Consider the following 22,454-nt stretch of genomic DNA (forward strand, 5'->3'; position numbering starts at 1 on the left):
AAATCTACTTCTCCTTTTCATCTTCAGGAAATGGCACTCACTCTTTAAATGCCTGCCTACAGGCAGTAATGGGCTGGATGAGGGAGAACAAATTGAAGCTGAATCCAAGCAAGATGGAGGTGCTCATTGTGGGGGCTCAGAATCTGAGGAGTGAGTTAGATCTCCCTGTGCTGTTTTTGTGTGTATTTGTAATGAATGATAATATTACAGTTGTTAAAATTAATAAAAATTGAATTTGGAAAAAAAAAATCTCCCTGTGCTGGATGGGGTTACACTCCCCCAGAAGGAGCAGGTGTGCAGCTTGGGAGTACTCCTGGACCGAGGCCTCACCCTGGTTTCTCAGGTGGAGGCCATGGCCAGGAGTGCTTTCTATTAGCTTCGGCTGATTCGACAGCTGCGTCCATTCCTTGAGGAGGATGACCTCAAAACAGTGGTGCACCAGCTGGTAACCTCCCGGCTTGACTATTGCAATGCGCTCTACGTGGGGCTGCCTTTGTACGTAGTTCGGAAACTTCAGTTAGTTCAGAATGCGGCGGCCAGATTGGTCTCTGGGGTAACCCGGAGAGACCATATTACACCTATTTTGAAACAATTGCACTGGCTGCTGATATGTCTCTGGGCAAAATACAAAGTGCTGGTGATTACCTTTAAAGCCCTGAACGGCTTAGGCCCAAGTTACCTTAGAGAGCGCCTTCTTCTGCGTGATCCCCACTGCACATTACGGTCATCTGAGGAGGTTCGTCTCCAGTTACCACCAGCTCGTCTGGTAGCGACTCAGAGGCGGGCCTTCTCTATAGCTGCTCCGGGGCTGTGGAATGCGCTCCCTGCGGAAATCCGTAATTTGAATTCTCTATTAGCCTTCAGGAGAGCCCTTAAAACGTATTTGTTTGGCCTGGCCTTCCAGGGTTTTTTAAATTTTAACCCGATTTGGGGGCTTTTAATTACTGTAAATTGTTTAATTGCTGTTTTAAAATGTTTTTTAATTGTTAATTGCTATACTGTTTTTAATTTGTTTTAGCTTTTTATTGTTTTAGTAGTTTGTTTTAATTGTAAACCACCCTGAGCCATTTTGGAAGGGCGGTATATAAATCAAATAAATAAAAATAAATAAATAAAATAAATAAATACATAACTACTGGTACAAAAGTCTTTTCATAGTCCTCACCATATTTCTGTGCATACCCCTTAGCAACCAACCTGGCTTTATATATTTGAATGTCTCCTTTTTCATCTCGCTTAATGGTAAACACCCATTTGCATCCTATAGCCTTTCTGTTTTCTGGTTACTTTACAAGTGTTCATGTCTTATTCTTATGAAGTGAACCAATCTCTTCCTTAGCAACCTGGATCCACTTATGTGTATCTGAATTGGGTATTCTTTTTATTTCATTCCAATCTATGGATCCAGGTATTTTCTCCTCTTTTGCCTCAACCGAGAATCTTTTAGGTGAAATATCTTTATTAATCCTATTTGAACATCTCAGCTCTAATTGTGGTCCAGTCACCCCTTCTTGATCAGATCTCTCTGCAACATTAGGATTGATTACTTCTTTATTTTGACATTGTAGTTTCTGTTCAGGTTCTTCAACTTAGTTGAAGTTGTGACTTCAACTATGTCAATTAGACATTGTACTGACATTAGATTCCTGTTTCTCATCAAAGTAAGCAGCACTGCACAACTGGATAGAATCTGTGGCAGGGTCAAGTATTCCATATTTTTTACTGCCCAATTCATATCCCACAAACATTCCTTCTTCACTTCTACAGTCCAATTTCCCCCTCTGCTCCTTGGAGATGTACACATATGCTTTACTTCCAAACACTTTGATGTACTTTAAACTGGGTTTTCTTCCCTTCCTCAGTTCAAAAGGAGTTAAATCTTTGGTTTTAGTAGGCAATCTGTTTTCTAGATAAGTTGTTGTCTTAATAGCTCCCCACTGCAGTACTTATCTCCAGTCCTGAATCAAGCAGCATGCTTTTGCACATTTCAAGTAAAGTCCTGTTTTTACTTTCAGCTACTGTATTTCGTTCTGGAGTATAGGGACTTGATCTTTCATGCATAATTCCCTGTTCTCTGGCCAGTTTGGTCCGGCACCCCCTCAACCCCCCCCCCCAGTTCTGTTCAGTCTGGGGGGGGGGGTTCACGAGCTGACATAGTAAAAAAATAAACTTAACAACAACAATAATTTTTACCTTTACTCCCCTCGGAGGAGTTCCTGGAGGTGGCAGGGGGATCCACGGAGGTTCCCCTTCCCCCCTGCTGGCCTCCGTAACCACCCCCTCGGCCAGTTCGGCCGCTCTTTGGCCAGTTTTCAGCTTTCACCAGCAGCCCTTATGCAGTCCGCATGCCTGCGCACATGGCCTCTGTGTGGCATGCAGAGGTCATGTGCGCAGGTGCACGGGCTGTATAAGGGCCACCAAGCCGCCGAGTGAAGGCAAAAAACTCGCTGAAGAGCAGCCAAACTGGCCAAGGAGGTGATTACAGAGGCCGGTGGAAGGAGGGGAAACCTCCACGGACCGCTGCCCCACCTCCAGGAACTCCCCCGAGGGGAATAAAGGTAAAAAAATTTTTTTTAACTATGTCAGCTTGTGAACCCCCAAACATTGGGGGGGGGGGGGGTTCGGTCCGGGGTCGGACCGAACAGGTGGTGCTTGGGTTCGACCCTGAATGGTCGAACCAAACCGGTTCGATGTCAAACATGTTCAACGTTGAATCTGTTTGCACACCCCTTCTCTTAAATACTGTTCAATGTCATATCTGCAATATTCATCACAATTGTCAGTATGCAAATTTTAGGTGTCTTCCCAAATCTGCTAGTGAATCGAGGAACATAGGAACATAGGAAGCTGCCTGTCATGACACTTGTCTCTCCATGGCTATTCTCTTTTTTTAAACTTCTCCCTCTCACCTCCCCCAGACAGGGCCTCAGAGTTTTTGAGGGGAGGGGGTTAGCTTCACCTGAGTCCTCCTCTTCCAGGCTCCTTGGGGTAACTGTGGCAGTCCCTCTCTGGAGGCTTCCACCACTCGCCCTCCAACTGCCCCTCATCGTTGGCCAAGCCTGCCTTAAATCACTCCTGACAACTGATTCATCCAATGCCCCTGCTAATTGGACCTCTACCCTACTATATCAGGTTGCTCTCACCCGTATCCCCTTCAGCTGTGCCTCTGTCTGCTGCTGTCTCTTCGCTCACTTGCCCCTGCCCTTCCCCTGGTCCCTCTAGTCCGGCTCCTTTGTCTTGCAGCATCTCGGCTGGCTGCTTGTTGGGCTGCTCTGCCTGGCCGCCTGCCCCGCCTGGGGCGTCTCTGGCCTTGGCTGCCGAGAGAATGTTGGGTCTGGTAAGGCCAGTGGGGCCCCCACTGGACACTGCCTTAAACTGAATCAGGTAGTTGGTTCATCTAGCTCAGTATTGTCTACACAAACTGGGAGCAGCTTCTTCAATTTGTAGGCAGGAGTCTCTCCCAGCCCTATCTTGGAGATGTCAGGGAAGGAACTTGGAACCTTCTGCATGCAATCATGCATTTGCTCTTCCCAGAGCAGCCCCATTCCCTAAGGAGAATATCTTAGGGTCATATGTAGTCTCCTATTCAAATGCAAACCAGTGTGGACCCTGCTTAGCAAAGGGGACAATTCATGCTTGCTACCACAAAACCAGCTCTCCTCAATACTTCACTTTTCTCCTCCAGCAAATACACACACACACACACACACACACACACACACACACACACACACAGTGAGAAAGTCATCAATAAAAGTAAGAAAATACCAATTTATCCCTGGTGTTTTCACTGGGAAGGGATCATAAACATCACTGTAGATTAAGTCCAAGAATTCACTGGACTGAATTGCCATTTTGGAAGAGTATGTATTTCTAATAGCATTCACTTTAACACACTCAGTGTGTTTGGACAGCTTTAAAAGGAGCTTAGGTAAATTCACTAGAACCAGGGGTCACCCCATGAAACAAGAGGTTGGGAAATCTAGGACCAGCAAGCGGAAGTACTTTTTCACACAGCACATAGTTACAGTAATCTATGGAATTCCTTGCCATGGGATGTGGTGATGGCCACTAGCTTGGATGGCTTTAAAAGGGGTTTAGACAGATTAATGGAGGACAGGTCTATCAATGGCTACTAGTTGGGTGGCTGTGGCCCATCTCCAGCCTCAGAGGCACAATGCCTCTCAATATCAGTTTCAGGGGAGCAACAGCAGGAGAGAGGGCATGCACTCACCTCTTTTCTCTGGGCTGCCCAGAGGCATCTGGTGGGCTACTGTGTGAAACAGGGTGCTGGACTAGATAGGCCTTGGGCCTGCAGGGTTGTTCTTATGTTATTATATTCTTATGACACACCTGTCTTCAAACTTGCACGGCTTTATTTTTATTCACAACTAACTTTCCTTTACTTTCATTTTTACATGCAGAGATTTATCCGTATCTTTCTTTCTCTACTAGAAATTGTTCTTCTGTTCTCTATTAAGACATGCACTCTTTAAATGTGAGGTACTTTTGCACACAAAACATTACCTGCCATTAATATGTTTATGAGCATAATTTTGGATGATTTCTTCCCTTTCTGTTTGTTCTCTCAGATCAAACTCCAACAAACGTTCTTGTACAAAACTTATAGTCAAATTCTCCTTTATTTGCAGGAAGTTAATAATACTTTTGTAATCCTTACACACAGTATTTAGAAAGAGCCCAATTTTGGCTGTTCAGGTAATCTTATCTCTTGCTCTTCTAATTCTTTCAACACTCCCAAGAATGAGTCTATGAGCTCCTGTAGTTTATCTCCTTCTTTAAATCCTTTGTTGTACAAGTTTAGCATGGGAGAAACTTGACTGGTCATAGTTTTCTGTTGAAAAACCTCCTTCAATCTCTCCCACCTTTCTCTTGCAAGATTCTTATCTTTTATATGATATATCAATTTATCACTTATAGTTAAGGAGATATGCCCCATGGACTGCATGTTTGCAGCATCCCATGTCTGCTGCTCTCTTCCACTCTCTAATGGTCTCTGTTCTTCCAAATCAAAAGACAGTCCAAGCGTATTTAGCCACATCTTTACTTTAAATGGCCTATAGTTTGTGACACTTTGCATCTTAACAGCCAGATGCATCGTTGTAGACCCAAAAGTAGCCATTTCTTATTATTTCTAGCACTCTGGGCCCATAACCTTGTGTAGCGGACTAACAGAACAGAAACTGGGGCTTGTTAAGTTTATTGAACAAAGTTACTAAGGTTTATTACTTATAAGGGTATGCATGTAATCAGTTTTGTGGTTTGGTTCAAATTCAGGTTGAACCACTGGTCCATGAACCAGTCTCCCTTTACACCGGATTTCCCTTTACAAGCATAGCCTCCTGAACCATCAAACTTGGTCAAACCCAGGCCTGCACAACTCAAATGACCTGGTGGGCCGAAACCAACCGTGACTTGGTTCATGGGGGCCGAGGTCAATTTTTAGGGTGCTAATTATTAGAGTAACTCTTAATATCAATCAATCAATCAATCAATCAATCAACCAAATCAAAGTGAAATGAATTAAAAATGAATTTAATCAATATTTAACTTTTGATGTTCTGGCAGGCCAAGATTGATTAAATTAATATGAAATAAATTGAATTAAAATTCATTCTAATAATATAAATATTATACAATCTGTACAAAATACATAATAAAATGCATTGTTCTTCCTTTCCACTTATGCCAAATCATCACACATAACATGGAACACTTTTAAGGGGGGAAAAATGAGAAGCTCTTCTCATAATTTTGGAAAAGAAGGGAGAAGGGGAAAGAAAGATGGAAAGGATGCAGCAGGAGGCTTGGCTTGAGAGAGAGAGAGAGAGAGAGAGAGAGGGAGAGGGAGAGGGAGAGGGAGAGGGAGAGAGAGAATGGAACAGTCTTGGAGAGAGAGAGAGAGAGAGAGAGAGAGAGAGAGAGAGAGAGAGAGAGAGAGAGAATGAATGGAGCAATCTTGGTGAGAGAGAGTCCGTTCTCCATTGTTCCAGAGGTCCCCGTTCTCCTCCCACCACTAACAGCTTTCCCTCCCCATCCCTCAGCAACGCTTCTCTCCCTGCCGGGCTCCCTCCCTCCCTGCCATTTTTGCCCGCCCCACCACTGGACTCCCTCGTGGGACCACTGTCCACCGCTGCCTCCTACCTCATCGCCGCCCCCCCAATTCCAGTCACCACGCAGCTGAGGAGATGCCTCCGGCGCTATTTCCCCTTCCTCCCCCACTGCTTAACCCCCCCACCAAATTCCAGCCGCCGTGCGGCTGAGGAGATGGCTGTGGGGGTGCGGGTGTCCTTCCCGACCCTCCCACACGGTGGCAGTGGAGGCGCACAGCGACAGAATTCAGAGCGACTCCCGGGCCTGCTATTTGGCCCAGCGTCGCTTTCCAACTGCGAAGCACGCCTGCGCAGTTAAGAGACTTAACTGCGCAGGTGCACCTCGCAGTTGGGAAGCAACGCCGGGCCAAATGGCAGGCCTAAGTGTCGCTCTGATTTCTGCCGCTGTGCGCCGCTGCTGCTTTGGGGGAGGGTAAGGAAGAACACCTGCACTCCCGCAGCCATCTCCTCGGCCGCGCAGCGGCTGGAATTTGGTGGGGGGGGTGTTAAGCAGCAGGGGGAGGAAGGGGAAATAGCCCCGGGGGCCAGGAAAAAAGGCCTCGCAGGCCACAGGCCTGGTGTGCAGGCCTGGTCAAACCCATCCGTAATGGACTGGGCCTGGTTCAGTTCAAACTTGAACAGGCTGCCTTTTTAAAAGCCTGCTTTGGTTTGAATTCGAACTGGTTGAACCAGGCAAATTTTTGAACCCGGTTCAATGTGAACTAGTTCTACTAATGACTAAACTATTACCAAATTATAAACAACAATCTTACCCTGAGTGAAAGATCATCCTAACAGAAAAATAACAGTCTCAAAGAGTCCAGTAAGAAATACAAACTGACCGGTCAGTTATTTATTATTTCTCTATGTAAACTGCTTTGGAAACTTTTGTTGAAAAGCAGTATATAAATATTTGTTGTTGTTGATGATCATGATGATTGTCACAGATGTACATACAATATATCAGTGGCAAGAATAAATACAATGTATATTCATATAAATCCTAACATGATGAACACACATAGCAAAAATCCACCTCAATTACCACATCTGCTTATGTATCCATGGTAAGTATAACTGCTGTATTAGCTCTCAGGTGGCTTCAGTGGTAGATTTGGCCAAGTTCAGTGGCCACTAGTTGTGATGTCTCTGTGGAATTCCCAGATTCTGAGGCAGTATATCTTTGAATACTTGTTGTAGGGGAAGGCTATTGGTTTCAAGCCTGCTTATGGGCTTCTCAGATGCATCTTGTCTACTGTGGGATACAGGATGCTGGACAAGGTTGACCTTTTGGTCCAATTCCCTCAGAGCTCTTCTTATGTCCTTTTGGTAGAGACAGGCCACTCACAGGGCTGATGAAACAAAGCTAGATAAAGTATCTGGGGAATCTCTCTAAAAAGCTTGTTCCACATTGCAGGTGCTCGTGTAGCCTCAGGAGCCCTGTCAAATAAACAAAATGGCATCTGCATCACTAAATAATCTCTAATTGCACTGCTCCAGCCTTTCAGATCTAGGCTGGCTCAGGAAAACTGCCCACTCATCTGTGGGTTGTATCTCATATTTACATAGTGGGTTTCCTTGTAATAAACAAAAGTAGGAGAACTACCTTTCAGAGTGCTGCAACCAGCCAGTCAAATGTATGTGCAGCATTCACCATTCATGCTGACACCTATGCATTTGAGGACTCAACCATATAGAAGCCTATTTGTACTCTATTGAGATATGAGTGTTTAAATAAATTCTCACACTCACAGGAAACATGATACAAGATTGTTAGAGGAACCCTTCTTATCTGTTTCTAACTATAGCTTTGGGAAGATAGAGGGTTTAAAAAAAATCTGCATGAAACATATAATTCTGTAAGAAACAGGGCAAGTTTTCCTTATTTAAATGCATTATATAACTATGAATCTTTAATAGTAATGCTTTATTCTTATTTTCCATTTTTTTATTTTAAATGGAAAAAAATCCAAAATGAAAATGATTTATTTTTTTTAAAAAAGCACTTTTTGTCACCTCTGGAGAGCAAAGAACTGCTTCACATGGAGTGATCCCTCAGTTATGAAGTTGTAATGGTTCAGAAGCCCTACCAGGCAAAAAAAGACAACCTGTACAGTAGCCTACCTGGCCATTTCTCAGGTAGCGTTGTGAGGGCTGGCGACTTCTGTCAACGCTGGAGGGGGTAGGATGGGAAAGAGAGGTGGAACCAGGCCTGCAAGAGGCAGAGCTGTGCCTTATTGGGTGCCCCCAAACCTATTAGGACTTGCTACTACTGGGTATGTAGTAGCCATAGAACTTGAAGGAAATAATACAGTCAGTTGGGGAATCAATTGACTGTATTGATTTAGTGGGAACTTTTCAAACTTATAGGTTATTAATTAATTAATTAATTATTATTAATAATTATTAATTAACATATTTATTTAATGTATTTCTATACTGCCCAAAACTTTTGTCTCTGGGCAGTTTACAATTAAGATCATTAAAAACATTGGATCAATTAAACAATTAAAATCATTTAAACATTAAAATAATTTAAAACCCAACATTAAAAATATTAAAACTATAAATTTAATTAAAATCCTGGTTAGACCCTTGAAATGTCCTTCAACATGCATATATAGATCTTTGGAAGTACAGAGTGTGTGCATTTTGTGTAGCATTTGCTTTTAGCAAATTAACAATTCTAAAATAGCCTTTTGAGATTTGTTGCTTATGTGAATCAAAACACCAAATTAATAAGGAAAATAAAAAGTTTCGTATTCCCTAATATGGTAACTTCCCATTTTAAAGATATCCTTCCTGTTTGCTCACGAATTAAGGTTGTAATCCTGTGTACATTTACCTTGGAGTAAGTCCTATTAACACAATGGGATTTACTTCCAAGTAAGCCTGCATCTCTAGAAATCAGGATCCTCATTGTAACATTTAGAATTATAGTTACATTAAGTGTCTGTCTGACTGTAAGCTGGAAATCTTCGGTTGTTTATTAGTCTGCTCTTCTTGAATGATCATGTGAGTTTTTGTTTTCTAACTAGAGGAGTTATAAAGCTAAATTGTTCAGTTTATTAGCATGATTACTGCAGCACATAATTGTTCAGCAAGGGGAGTTGTCCTGCTCAGATCTATTCCCTTTAAAGCTCCTTCTACTTGCTTGTTTAAGAATGTTACACTTTCCCCGCTTTGAGGCTCCTGTTTGTTCCAAAATAGTAGGAAACATGCTGAGTTGTATGGGCTGAAACAGGAAGCTGTCTATTTGGAAAGGCATAATAGTGAACATTTGTTGAAACAAAGTGGGGGAAAAACCTCAGTTAACCTCTTAAAACAAGAAACAAAATGTTTGCCAAGGAAGAGCACGGATTGTAGGAACTTCTCTTGGAGAAATTAAGCAGCAATGCATATTAGAAGCTCATGCATCTGCCTATCACAAATGAAGATGGAATATTTGTTGGGAGCGAACTTGTACTCAAGAGTCTTGTGAAAACTGGAATATTCTGTTGATGGATTTTGCACTCAGTCATGGATCTGGAAAGAACTCCAGACCTGATTGGCTGAGTTTGTGTTTTGGCCTTCCTTGTAGCACATGGATGAGCATGTTTGAATTAGCCTCAATGTATTTAACAACATACAGACCTGAGGCAGACATAGTATTTAACTATGGTTAATAATTACTACCTAAAGCCACGGTAAAGTGGCAGCGTCCCTATTTTGACTCTATATTTGCCATTTAGAAGATGCCTTTTAAAACATTTTAGAACACATGCATTAGAATTCCTATCTTCAAGTTGATTTCACTTCTAGAGACTAGGGGTGTGCACAAAACCACCTAGCCCAGTTCAGTTCAAATTCAAACCGGACCTGAACCAGACCAGGCCAGTTTGGTTTTGCCCCCTTCACCCCCCCCCCTGTTTGGCTTGGTTCAGGGGGTTCATTGAGCCTTTTGAGGGGGTCTTTTAAAAAAATCTACCCCCTCTGGGGGTCATGAGTTTAAATTTAAGTTTTTTAAAAAGACCTTTTCTAAAAAACAAAAAGACTTGATGAACCCCCAAACTAGGGGGAATGTTTGGTCCAGGGTCGAGCTGAATCGGGGGTGGTTCAGATTGATGCCAAACCTTTGAACCAAGTCGGTACAATGTTGAACAGGTTTGGATTTGAACCTGTTCGCACATCCCTACTAGAGACTATGCAGAGGGGGCTGAAACCTTGATAATAAGTGTGGGAAGCTGATGCATGTTGCCTTTCATGCATGTGCATGCAAATACATGCACATGTACACCAAAGTACCATCTAGTGCAGTAATTGTCATTATTTTTCAAGTGGGGGCCACTTTTGTAAAAACTGCCTATCGTGATACTAAATGCTGCTGAATGTGTTTTGTGTTCAATATTCTTACATTTTTTAAAAAAATAAAACAGTTATGATTAGTTAATAGCAGCTCAACTTTGGAAGCCAGCACAGACTTTTACAGAGTAAATAAATATATCTAGCAGAACAGAACTTTTAATAATATAAAATAATAATATATTAGTAATATAGTAATAATAAGCTTGAAGGAGGGTGTGGTGGTGAGGATGTGGGAAGAAGAGAGTTAGAAATAGAAATGTCTTCATTTGTGAAATGTTGGAAGCTATTAAGGTTGGAGGAAGAAACATCAATAACCTGCTCTACGCTGACAATACCGCTCTGATAGGGGAGAATGCGGACGATCTGCAATAGCAATAGCAATAGCACTTACATTTATATACCGCTCTATAGCCGAAGCTCTCTAAGCGGTTTACAATGATTTAGCATATTGCCCCCCAACATTCTGGGTACTCATTTTACCGACCTTGGAAGGATGGAAGGCTGAGTCAACCTTGAGCCCCTGGTCAGGATCGAACTTGTAACCTTCTGGTTACAGGGCGGCAGTTTTACCACTGCGCCACCAGGGGCTCTTAGTAATGCAAGCTCTAGTAATGAAAGTCAAGGAGCACAATGAACAGCTTCGGCTGATACACCAGCTGCGTCTGTTTCCTGAGATGAACGACCTGAAAATGGTGGTACATCTGCTGGCAATCTCTAGGCAGGATTGCTGCAATGCGCTCTGTGTGGGACTTCCTTTGTACATAGTCTGGAAACTGCTGTTGGTCCAGAATGTGACAGCCAGGTTGGTCTCTGGAGACCATATTACTCTCTATATCTAGGAGAGACCATATTATTCCTGTTTTAAAAGAACTACACTGGGCAAAATACAAGGTGCTGGTCATTACCAATAAAGCCTTAAACAGCTTAGGCCCTGGGTTTACTTTACTTTACTTACTTTATTTACGGACAAAGACCAAAAAAGGGATATACAATAGTGAATGACATAACATAAAATTATTAAAATTAAAACATAATATAAACATATAACCCAAAATGGCAATTTTAAAATTCACTCATAACTTTGAAGTTCTTATTCTAAAAACCACATAACAGTACTTAGCAACTATTCTGGAAATTGCTGAATTTTCATTGACTAATAGATACTTTACAAGGAAATCATCGGTTTTCCCCTTCAGATTATTTAATAAGGGATTAATTAATTGCTGTCTTATACCCTGGTAAAGTAGACACTTTAATAGAATATGGACCATTGACTCAATCTCCTGGCTGCAAAAACATATGTGCTTTTCTTTGGGCAATTTGTTATACTTCCCGTATAATAGCGCTGATGGGAAGGCATTAAACCTCGCCCCATAGAAGGCCCATCTATGATTACTTAAAGTAATCATAAACAAATAAGTAGCTGGACTTATATCTGTCTCAATCTGCACAGATTTATAAAATTGCGGTAAACATAGGCGGAACTAGGGGGGGCAGGCAGGGCATGTGCCCTAGGCGCCACTGAGGGGGGGTCGCCATGCCAGTTCCTGCCACCCCCACCCCATTGCCCACCTGCCCAGCCCCAGGGCCCCTCAGCCACTTGCCTCCAGCTCTGGCCTAGCATCGGCGAGGCCTAGATCGGAGCAGCCTGCAAACTGCAGAGCTCTTCTCTCCTTGCCTCTCAGCTGATTGGCGGGTGGGCGGGGCTTCCAGAGAGGCCTCCGAGTAGGCCTCCTTGAAGCCTGAACTTCGCAGGCCCCAGCAAGCCAGGAAGGAGGCTGGCAGAGCTCCCTGCAGCAGACCAGACCAGCCAGCACAGCTTTTGCAGGTAGGCTGTGAATTCCTTTTTGTGGTTACCCCCATATATAGGGATCTGCTTACCATAGGGCTTTGAGATGGGTGTCTGAGAAGTCTGAGAAGTCTCTGAATATTTAATTTAAAACAGACTGAAAATGTGCTGGCTTTAAAAACAAAAACTATCTAAAAAGGCTTATAAGTGGCTTGTTTCATGTCAGAAAATTACAAAAACTTCTGGAACAAATATTCATTCATTCATTTATAAATGCACTTATGTTCAAGTTGTTTTGCAACTCAGATGGTCTGACTGAGAACTGTGAAGCATGTGTTGTGCTTTTATTTTATTTTATTTTTCTTGTGTGTGAACTGCTCTCCAATAACTTGCAGGGACTTCAGAGTAAATCTGGCCAACATGTGAATGCAGCACCTCCATTCCAGAGGAGATGTGTGTTAAAGGGCTTTAAAAGCCTTGTGTGAAAAACCTCCTGGAATGAAACTTTACTGAATTTGTTCAGAATTCTGAGAAAACAAACAGGCTCACCCTGCATGGTTGAAAGTCTCCTTTGCTAATCTGCAGAGAGGGGGCCACTTTAATAATTAGCGTTGCTAGTGTGTTCTAGGCATTAAAAGTAGCACAAATATATAGTACTCAATGTATATCACTATATACTGTGAAGTGTGCATGTGTTTATTCAGTGAAATGTATTTCCAGGCAGCATACTTATTTTGAAATATCAGACTTAAATCCTTGGGGGCCTGGGGTGTGTGGAGGCCCTGGACTTTGAGGGGCTGGGGGCCCATTTTAAAATCTCATATTGGCCCATTCCAACCTTGCTATGCCCCTGGCGGTCACTACACATGGGTTTCTGCACAACACCTGCACAGAAGAAACTTCTATGTAGAAAATGTGTCTCTTGTAAATTGACCGTGAATTTTCCATCCATGACTGGGATATTTGAGAGTTAGAGTCAATAATAAAAGAACAGCACACTGCTTGTGACAGGAAGGGGCAAATGATAATGATTTCTTAGTCTGGCAGGGGCTGGTTTTGGCCCTGGCAGAACTTGGCTGTCTTGCTCCTGTTTCAACTGCTTCTGTCTAGTGTGGCAAACTAATGTATCCTCCTACCTCTTGATGTCAAAGTAAGCACTGGTGTGGTGAATGTACATATACCCCATCATGAGCCAACAGTCATCATAAGACAAAGGCTGGCAGGAATCATTTAAACCCCCCCCCCCCACCTTCTCCTCCTTCTCCTATTTTGCTAGTGGCTATTTGGGCAGGTGATCCTCTAGGACAAAGTCATGTTTTTTAAAAAAAGCATGAGATGAGACAGAGAAAATGACACTTGGAATCCTCGCATAACTCCTGACTGTTGTTCTAGGTCTTTTACAGAGATGGCTCATGTTTTCAGGTTTTGATCAACAACCATGTCTAGATGGTACAGTGTTCCTTTTAACAAGGATTTCCAAATATTGTTGACTACAAGTCCCATCATCCCTGTTTGGACAGGGGCGCAATTTCAGTGCTTGCCCTAGGTGCTGTTTTCCCTAGTTACGCCTCTGGCGGTAAACTACCCTTCTCATTTTGAATGTCTATGTCGACCAGTCTTTGCTGCACCAATTTGCGAGCTTTAGTCGCACCAGCCTCCAAGCTTGTGCGTTATTTCCTTACACCAGGATGCTTGTGGTTCTACTGCTTAGGCCCTGGGTATTTAAGAAAATGTCTTCTTCACCTTGAGCCCCACCGCCTGTTAAGATCATCTAGAGAGGTTTGCCTGCAGCTGCTGCCAACTCGTTTGGCGGCTACTCGGGAACAGGCCTTCTCCATTGCTGCCCCTGTACTTTGGAATGTGCTCCCTGTTGAAACAAGAGCCTCCCCATCTCTGGCAACGTTTAAAAAGGCACTGAAGAAAAATTTATTCACCCAGGCTTCTAATTAGATCTATGGTTTTAAATTTTAATGTTAGTTTTAAATTATTTTAATGTCTAAATGATTTTGTTTGATTGAATGAGTTTGGATTTTAATTGTTAATTGATTTTAATTGTTTTTATTTTGTTGTGAACTGCCCTGAGCCATTTTTGGAAGGGCAGTATATTGATTAATTAAATAAATGAAATAAGCAGATGGGACTACGACTAAATGTAAAGAAAACTAAACTAATAACAAAGGGTACAGCAACCAACCTCAGGAACTGTAGCGTATGCATGCACTTAATGCCAAAGAAAGGCAGAAGAGTGTCTGGAGATTTTTTCATAAGTGACTGCTTCTCTTAAGAGTGTAACATTATTCCTTTCCTGTACTTTCCATGATGCTTGCACTTCTTAAAAGTTCAGGATGTCCTCTGTGGCTTTCCTACAATGATTCGGGAGTATTTCTTTATAGATCAATGCAATATCAAAGATACTTTTTGCTTTGTGCCATTGTGTGCTAGGCACAATAGTACAAAGTATTATGCGAGTATCAGCTTCTTGGCCAGCAATAACAGCCAGAATGTGCTACCTTTTATGAGTCTGCACTGTTCCTGCTGGATAATTTAGCTGTTGATGAATACTCAGTCAATGACTGCCCATAGGTGTTTATCTCTAATGGGGAATAACTACTTGCTTTTCAGAGCTCATTCCCAAAGCTTCCAGCATTAAGGCTGTGTCTTTCAAACTGCATGTCAGGGAGCCCCTGCCAGCTTATTAGGAGTTCTTTAATTAGAAGATCAGCAATGCTAGAGAAGCCTGCTTGAAGGACAGCTAGTCCCTCCCTACCAACCCTTTCCTGTAAATGCTGGTGCATTCTACACCCTCTCCCTCACAATAGGGACGTCCAATGGGCAGAGAAGTTGATGTAGGAAGGGTACTTTCAAAGCAGAATGCCTGAAACAGAGGCAATCAGGCTGAGGCAGAAACATCTGGAGCATTGGAAATAAGTATAAACTACACTGTTAATAAAATAAATTGAGGGTTTTTTGGTTATGTTTTCCTTGTAAAATACTTCCTGGATAAAAATAATAACAAATGGCAGTCCACAATATCTTATAGAAAAATAAGATAGTTTTCAGCACTTTATAATGAGTCACTGTGTTCTTTTCCAGTTTTCTTTGTTGTTCCTTTCCTGTTACCTCTTTGAGCCAAAAGATTTTTGGCTTCCAGTGAGAAGTCCAGGATTGTGCCAATCAGCAGGATGTAAGGCAGATAAGATTTGTATAAATGCTTTTGAACTGGTCAGAATTTCTGGATGGGAAATGGAAGTGAAATTATTTACATTTGGCATGAGAAGAATAAGTTCCATTTTTAAATTCAAAGCCTTTACGGAATGAAAGCAAATCAGATGGGTCCCACAGTGTTGTGCTCCTGTTAAAATTCACCAAGAGACTGATAAGAGCTCTTAAAAAACTCTGCTGCTTTGCTATGATTTGTTTGACAGCTACTCTGCAACTTAAAAAGATGTGGCCCTTTGGCCTGTCCCCAGGGGGGAAAGTAACCTATAAGAAACGTAACCACACACAATAGATGTGTAACTACTTTTCGGGCATTGACATTGGTTTTAGATGAGGAAATCATACTTTCACAGAATATGGAATGAGTGAATACACATAATGGGGCTATTCACATGACTGCACTTGAGGGCAGAGGGGTTGGGGGAGGCAGGGTTCAACCTACCTTCTCCCAGATGATCATTTGCAGCCCCTGCAGTATGCAAGCCATGTGCTCACGTGGCCCGCACTACCAGGAGAAGCATGGATAAACAGAGGCTGGGACTTGTTATCCAAGCATGGTACACTGGGGAATTCCCCCAGGGGACAGGTGCTCTAGGCATCCATTTCTGTGTCAATCCCAGCACATGATCCCGGCAGCTGGGTTAGGAACATAGGAAGCTGCCATATACTGTTAGGTCATAGGTCCATCTCTCTCAGCATTGTCTACACAGACTGACAGTGGCTTCTCCAAGGTTGCAAGAATGAATCTCTCTCAGTCCTATCTTGGAGATGCCAGAGAAGGAACTTGGAACCTAGATGTTCTTCCCAGAGTGGTTCCATCCCCTGAGGGGAATATCTTACAGTGCTCACACTTCTAGTCTCCCTTTCATATGCAACCAGGGCTGGTCCTGATTAGCTGAGGGGACAAGTCATGCTCGCTACCCTTGGCTAAGAGCTGGGCTTCGGTGATGGGTTTGGTACCGCCAGGCTGCCGGGTTCTATGTGGATCCCGGCGGTTATCATGGGCAGCCAAACCCAGGCTTGACTGCCTAAGCCTGGGCTTGGCTGCTTGTGAGAACGGCCTCATTATATCATTCTTTTTAATAGCTCCAGTGAATTTGGAAGCAGAAAAGGGCCACCCAAAAATAAGGTAGTGTTTTTTACAAACTCAAAATTCTCCCTGGGTTCACAGAAGTACGTACTTCTGTAAATTAACGGAAAAAGAAATGTTGGGACCTTGAGCTCTCAAGCCCTAGGGAATCATGTTGAGGGCTTTTGAGCCTGGAGGTTAGCTAGCGAAGGAGAAGGAGAAGAAGAAGGAGTGGTGAGGGAATTGGCCATCTCAAACCCTTATGGTTCTGGAGGGTAGGAAAGGGAAAAGCTTTACTTTTACTTTCTTCTTGAAACATCCCTCTACACTTTCCACAAAGTATCCTGGAGGGACTGAGTGTAGTGGCAGCACTGTGCGGGGGGGACGGGACTGAGAGGGCACAGAAGGAGTTGTTTTTTTAGCTGCTTCCCTCACACACAAGGAAATCTTATGTAGATTTAACTAAAGGTCTATTCAGCAAGAACTCTGTTGTCTCCTCTTTTCCCTCCCTTTTCCTGACTCCTCCCCAGCACTGTCTACAGGATACTCACTGGGACAAATGTCCAAAAAACCAAACTGTAAACTATTACTGGATATAATACAACAGGAGCAAAGTGCATTTATGGCTGTGCAAGCTGAAACAGAAATGCCACCTGCTTCCCAGAAAGCCCCCCAGTGCGAGAGGCTGGTGGAGCTGCTGCTTTTGAGTGTCTGCCTACAGGAGAGAGTGAGACCATCTGCCAGCCCCTTGTTTGACCTGTGGGATTGTGGCCTCTGGCTGTGGCTGCCCTGTGGGCGGCGGGGAGGTCTGTGCAGGATTGGGGCCAGGAATGACACAGTGGTCCCTGCTTTACCATGTGACCAGAGTGGCTATCTCTGGCCCTATAAAGGGATGCTGCTTGTGGCGACAGGCCCACCACTGGTGGGGTTGCCCCTTTGGGGGAGCCACTGTGAGGGACAGCAAGGGCGAGGGCCAGGTTTTTGACCCAAGAAATCACATGTGGGTGGGTATTTAATAGTGTGGCTTCTGTTTTAATTAGACCTGGGTGATTTTGTTTTAATTAGACCTGTTTATAATGTGCCTGGGCTTATCTGGAGATGGGGAGAGAGTGGGTGTATCCACTGGTTCTGGGGCAGCAATTCCAGTGGTGGTGGGGAACAGAAGAAGTAACATTGGCAGGTCAACAGGTCATTACAGCAGATGGGGAATTGGAAATCTACTAGCTGTTTCCCCTTCCAGCTGTCCTGTCAGCTATTCAACTTTGGGGGGAAGTGCCAAATACCCTTGGAACCTCACCTTGCTCCTTTGTAATGCCAGGTCAGTCCAGAACAAATCAGAAACCATCCACGATTTGATGCTGGATGAAGGCGCTGACCTGGAATGTATTACAGAGTCCTGGTGGCCCGGTCTGGTCCCAGCTTCTCCCTCCAGGGTACTCTGTTGAGGAGAAGGTGAGGGACCATGGGCAGGGAGGTGGAGTGGCTGTGGTCTATAAGAATAATATCTCTATTACCAGGATCCCTGTGGAAGTGTCAGAACATATCGAATGTGTGCACTTAAGTTTGGGGACCAGGGATAGATTGGGACTTCTGTTGGTGTACCGATCACCCCGCTACTCAACTGAATCCTTAACTGAGCTGATGGACTTGGTCTCGGACTTGGTGTTGGAGTCCCCCAGGCTTGTGGTGGTGAAGGACTTCAATGTTCACATCGGAACCAATCTGTATGGGGCGGCTCAGGAGTTCATAGTGGCCATGACAACTATAGGCCTATCCCAAGTGGTCTTGGGACCAACACACATTGCTGGTCACATGCTTGATTTAGTCTTTCACTCTGTTCTGTGGGTGGGGACTCCTGTGATTTCCCTAATGTCATGGAGGGACCACCATCTGGTTAAGATTGGATTCACGGTCACTTTCCACCTTTGCAGGGGTGAGGGACCTATTAGGATGGTCCGCCCAAGAAGGTTATTGGATCCAGTAGGATTCCAAGAAGCCTTGAAGGGATTTAATGTTGGCTCTGCCAGTGATCCTGTTGATACCCTGTTGGAGAAGTGGAACAGCAAACTCACTGAGTCAATAGACATGACCGCTCTTAAGCATCCTCTCCAACCCGCTTCAAAACTGGCACCTTGGTATATGGAAGAATTATGGGGGCTGAAGCGGTGAGCTAGATGACTTGAGCGCAAGTGGAGAAAGACTTGACTCGAATTTGAGAGATTGCAACATAGAGCGCATTTGAAAATCTATGCTCAGGCAATACGGGCGGCAAAGAAGCAATTCTTTTCTGCCTGTATTGCATCTGCAAGTTCACGTCTGACGGAGTTGTTCAGGGTTGTGAGAGGGCTAGTATGTGCCCCTCCTCCCTTGAATCAGAATCTGGAACCATCAATTACCCACTGTGACGTGTTTAATGAATAATTTGTGGGAAAAGTCTTTCGTATTTGGGCCAACTTAGACTCCACAATTACTTCAGTGTCTGATGTGGAGGTGTCCAATTGTGTGGTTAAGTTGGATCAGTTGGATCAGTTTTGTGTGGTTAAGTTGGATCAGTTCCAGTTTGTGACTCCTGAGGATGTGGATGAGCTGCTTGGAACGGTATGGCCTACCACCTGTTCTCTTGACCCTTGCCCAACATGGCTTATACTATGTGGCAGGGAGGTTGTTGTAGAAAGCCTGGTAGAGATGGTAAATGCTTCTCTGAGGGAAGGCAGGATGCCTCCTTGTCTTAAGGAGGCAATTATTAGACCACTTCTGAAGAAGCCTGCTTTGGATCCCACAGATTTGAGCTACTACAGACCTGTCTCCAACCATCCATGGCTGGGTAAGGTAATTGAGAGGGTGGTGGCCTCCCAGCTCCAGACAGTCTTGGATGAAACTGATTATCTAGACCAATTTCAGACTGGCTTTCCAGCAGGCTATGGGGCTCCGTATTGTCTCCGATGTTGTTTAACATCTACATGAAACTGCTGGGAGAGATCATCAGGAGATTTGGTGCAGGGTGCTATCAGTTTGCTGATGACACACAAATCTATTCCTCCATGTCTACATCATTGGGAGAGGGCATAACCCTCATAACATCATTGGGAGAGGGCATAACAAAGGCGGTGATGGGCTGGATGAGAGATAACAAACTGAGACTGAATCCAGATAAGACGGAGGTACTCATTGTGTGGGGTCGGAACTCGGGAGATGAATTTGATCTGCCTGTTCTGGATGGGGTCACACTTCACCAGAAGGAACAGGTACGCAGTCTGGGGGTGCTTTTGGATTCAAGCCTCTCCCTGGTGTCTCAGGTTGAAGCAGTGGCCAGAAGTGCCTTCTATCAGTTTTGGCTGATACTCCAGCTGCGTCCATTTCTTGATATAAAGAACCTCAGGACAGTGGTATATATGCTGGTAACCTCCAGACTGATTACTGCAATGCGCTCTACATGGGGCTGCCCTTGTATGTAGTCTGGAAACTACAGTTGGTCCAGAATGTGGCAGCCAGGTTGGTTTCTGGGTCATCTCAGAGAGATCATGTTACTCCCTTATTGAAGGAGCTACACTGGCTGCTCATAAGTTTCCGGGCAAAATATAAGGTGCTGCTTATAACCTATAAAGTCCTAAATGGCTTGGGCCCTGGGTATTTAAGAGAATGTCTTCTTCGTTATGAACCCCACCGCCCATTGAGATAATCAGGAGAGGTCCGTCTGCAGTTGCCACCAGCTCATCTGGTGGCTACTTGGGGATGGGCCTTCTCTGATGCTGCCCTGAAGCTTTGGAACATGCTCCCTGCTGAAATAAGAGCCTCCCCATCATTAACAACTTTTAAAAAATCTTTAAAGACGCATCTGTTCACCCAGGCTTTTAATTAAATAGTCTTTTAATAGTTTTAATATTGTTTTTAAAATACTTTAAAAATTTAAATGGTTGTAATGTGTCAATCTTTTCTGTTATCATTTATTTTGTGTTAATTAATGTTTTAACCTTTCTGTTGTAAACTGCCCTGAGACGTGAGTTTGGGTGGTATAGAAATATGTTAATGAGAGAATAAATAAATAAATAAATAAATAGGGACAAGTGGGTTTAGTACTCCCTCCCCGACCCCCTGGAGCTGCCCTTGAGTGACTGAGATTTGGGGAAAGTTTGCCATGAGCTTAATAAAACTCCCCTACTTACACTTTCTAAAATATTTTCAAAAGGAGAGCAGATAGATTGGAACTGCCCCCTACCAGTGCTGCATAGTAATACAGCGGGGGAGGCCTTAAGGGAGTGGGAAAGAAACAAGGAGACAGTGGAAGACAACAATATCTAATGAGTGGAGTGAACTTTAGCTTGAGAAAGAATGAACAAAGCATACGTCTTTGTAGTCTGCTACCGCTTATACAGTATTTGGCCTAAGTATCCAGTTCTTGTCCTGTAGGGATGCACAAACAGGTTCGAGTTTGAACCAGTTCACCATCAAATTGGGCTTGTTTGAAGGCTCACTCTCAAACCAAACAGGGTTCGGTTCAGTTCGACTCCCAGCTGCACACACTGGGCCAGCTTTGTTTTTCTAATTGTAAAAAATAAAATAAAATAAAATAAATAACTCACCTCCGGGTCTGGGTTTTATGCTGGCCTCTGGAGGGTGCTGCTGCAGCCGCGAGAGAGTGTGTATGTCTCAAAAAATTCCCTCTTCCCCTGCCAGCCTCCCCCGAACTTCCCCTGGGCATACAATTGGCCAGTGTGCATGCGCGGTGGCCTTCAAAATGGCCACCGTGAGCAGGCAGAGGAATTGGAAGGCCTGTAAATGAGCCAGACTAGCTCAAAAAGAACTGGGGGGAGGCCAGCAGTGGGAGGGGGAACCTTCTGAGACCCCTCCACAGCCATGGCAGCACCCCCAGGAGGCCAGCATTATGACCTGGACCTAGCGGTGAGTTATTAATTTTTTTTTAAACAATTAGAACCCCTAACTGGCTCGTACTCAAGCTGAACAGGTGTTCTAGTTCGGGGTGCCAAAGCCGAACTTGCCCCATCTGGTTTTAGTCTGATCCGGACTTGAACCGAACCAGGCAAACTGGTTTTGTGCACACCCCTATCGTCCAGTTCTGTTTCAGTTCCAAGGCAGAAAGGCAATATATAAATATAACAAATAAATATAATAAGTAAGTAAGTCCCACTGGAGTTGAGTACTCCTCCCAATGCATCTTTGTAGGTATTTTAGACCAATGAACCTACCACATACATATGTGGTTTTTGAGTTAATAACAGGTGTTTAGAATACTTTGGATCCTAGTTTATTGAACGGAAAAATAATCTTGTTTCCAAGGTGCTGAAAATATGTTTTCCAATCTCAGGTTAATTTGAATGCTACTGTACATTTGGAACAGAGAATCTCATGAAACTGGATTCCTTTTTATCTATGTTTCCCATCTGGCTTGCTGCTACAAGCATTTAATCTCGTGTTTGCTGCCAATGTTTCCCAGAAAGGCTTATAATTGCTTGGAATTTGTATGAACAGTTCCAGTCTGGTGCACAATTAGGGATGCGCTATAAAATTTTCATTGCTTGATTTAGTTGAAATGATAAGATGGATGGGGAATGATAATTGCCACAGTTGTAGCCTTTAAAATGACTACTAGAAATTAGTAAAACAGAGGATAGTTAATAGCTAATCATCTCTCTCCTCCCACCTCAGATGATAAACAACAACAAAAAAACCTGTAATGATTTATTTAAGAAAAATATGGTGAGACTGTCTCCATCATCGAAATGTATATGTGGGCTTCTGACTCTGCTTGTTAAAATCTATGTGTTGGTTCTTAAGAGAGGAAGTATCTTGGATGTTTAGATGGAAGCCTCCACCTCATAACTATCCCTGGAGGTCAAGGAAACAATAACATCCTTTTAGAGGCAGCACAGGCTAGGTGGCCGGTGTGGGCCAAGTTGGACAT

General features: G+C 43.6%; 1 long non-coding RNA gene across 2 annotated transcripts in view; it reads left to right on the forward strand.

Moving 5' to 3' along the window:
* Nucleotides 1-6,486: 6,486 nt before the first annotated feature.
* Nucleotides 6,487-22,454, forward strand: part of LOC128346806 (uncharacterized) — a 125,195-nt gene continuing 109,227 nt past the window's right edge. The window contains exon 1 of one of the 2 annotated variants that reach the window (XR_008317215.1): nucleotides 6,487-6,546. This is a non-coding gene — a long non-coding RNA (uncharacterized LOC128346806). Of the gene's footprint in view, nucleotides 6,547-12,163; nucleotides 12,286-22,454 lie in introns of those variants that run through there. The other variant, XR_008317213.1, reaches the window with a different exon arrangement.

This window comes from Hemicordylus capensis, chromosome 2, assembly GCF_027244095.1.
Source record: "Hemicordylus capensis ecotype Gifberg chromosome 2, rHemCap1.1.pri, whole genome shotgun sequence".
NCBI lineage: Eukaryota > Metazoa > Chordata > Lepidosauria > Squamata > Cordylidae > Hemicordylus > Hemicordylus capensis.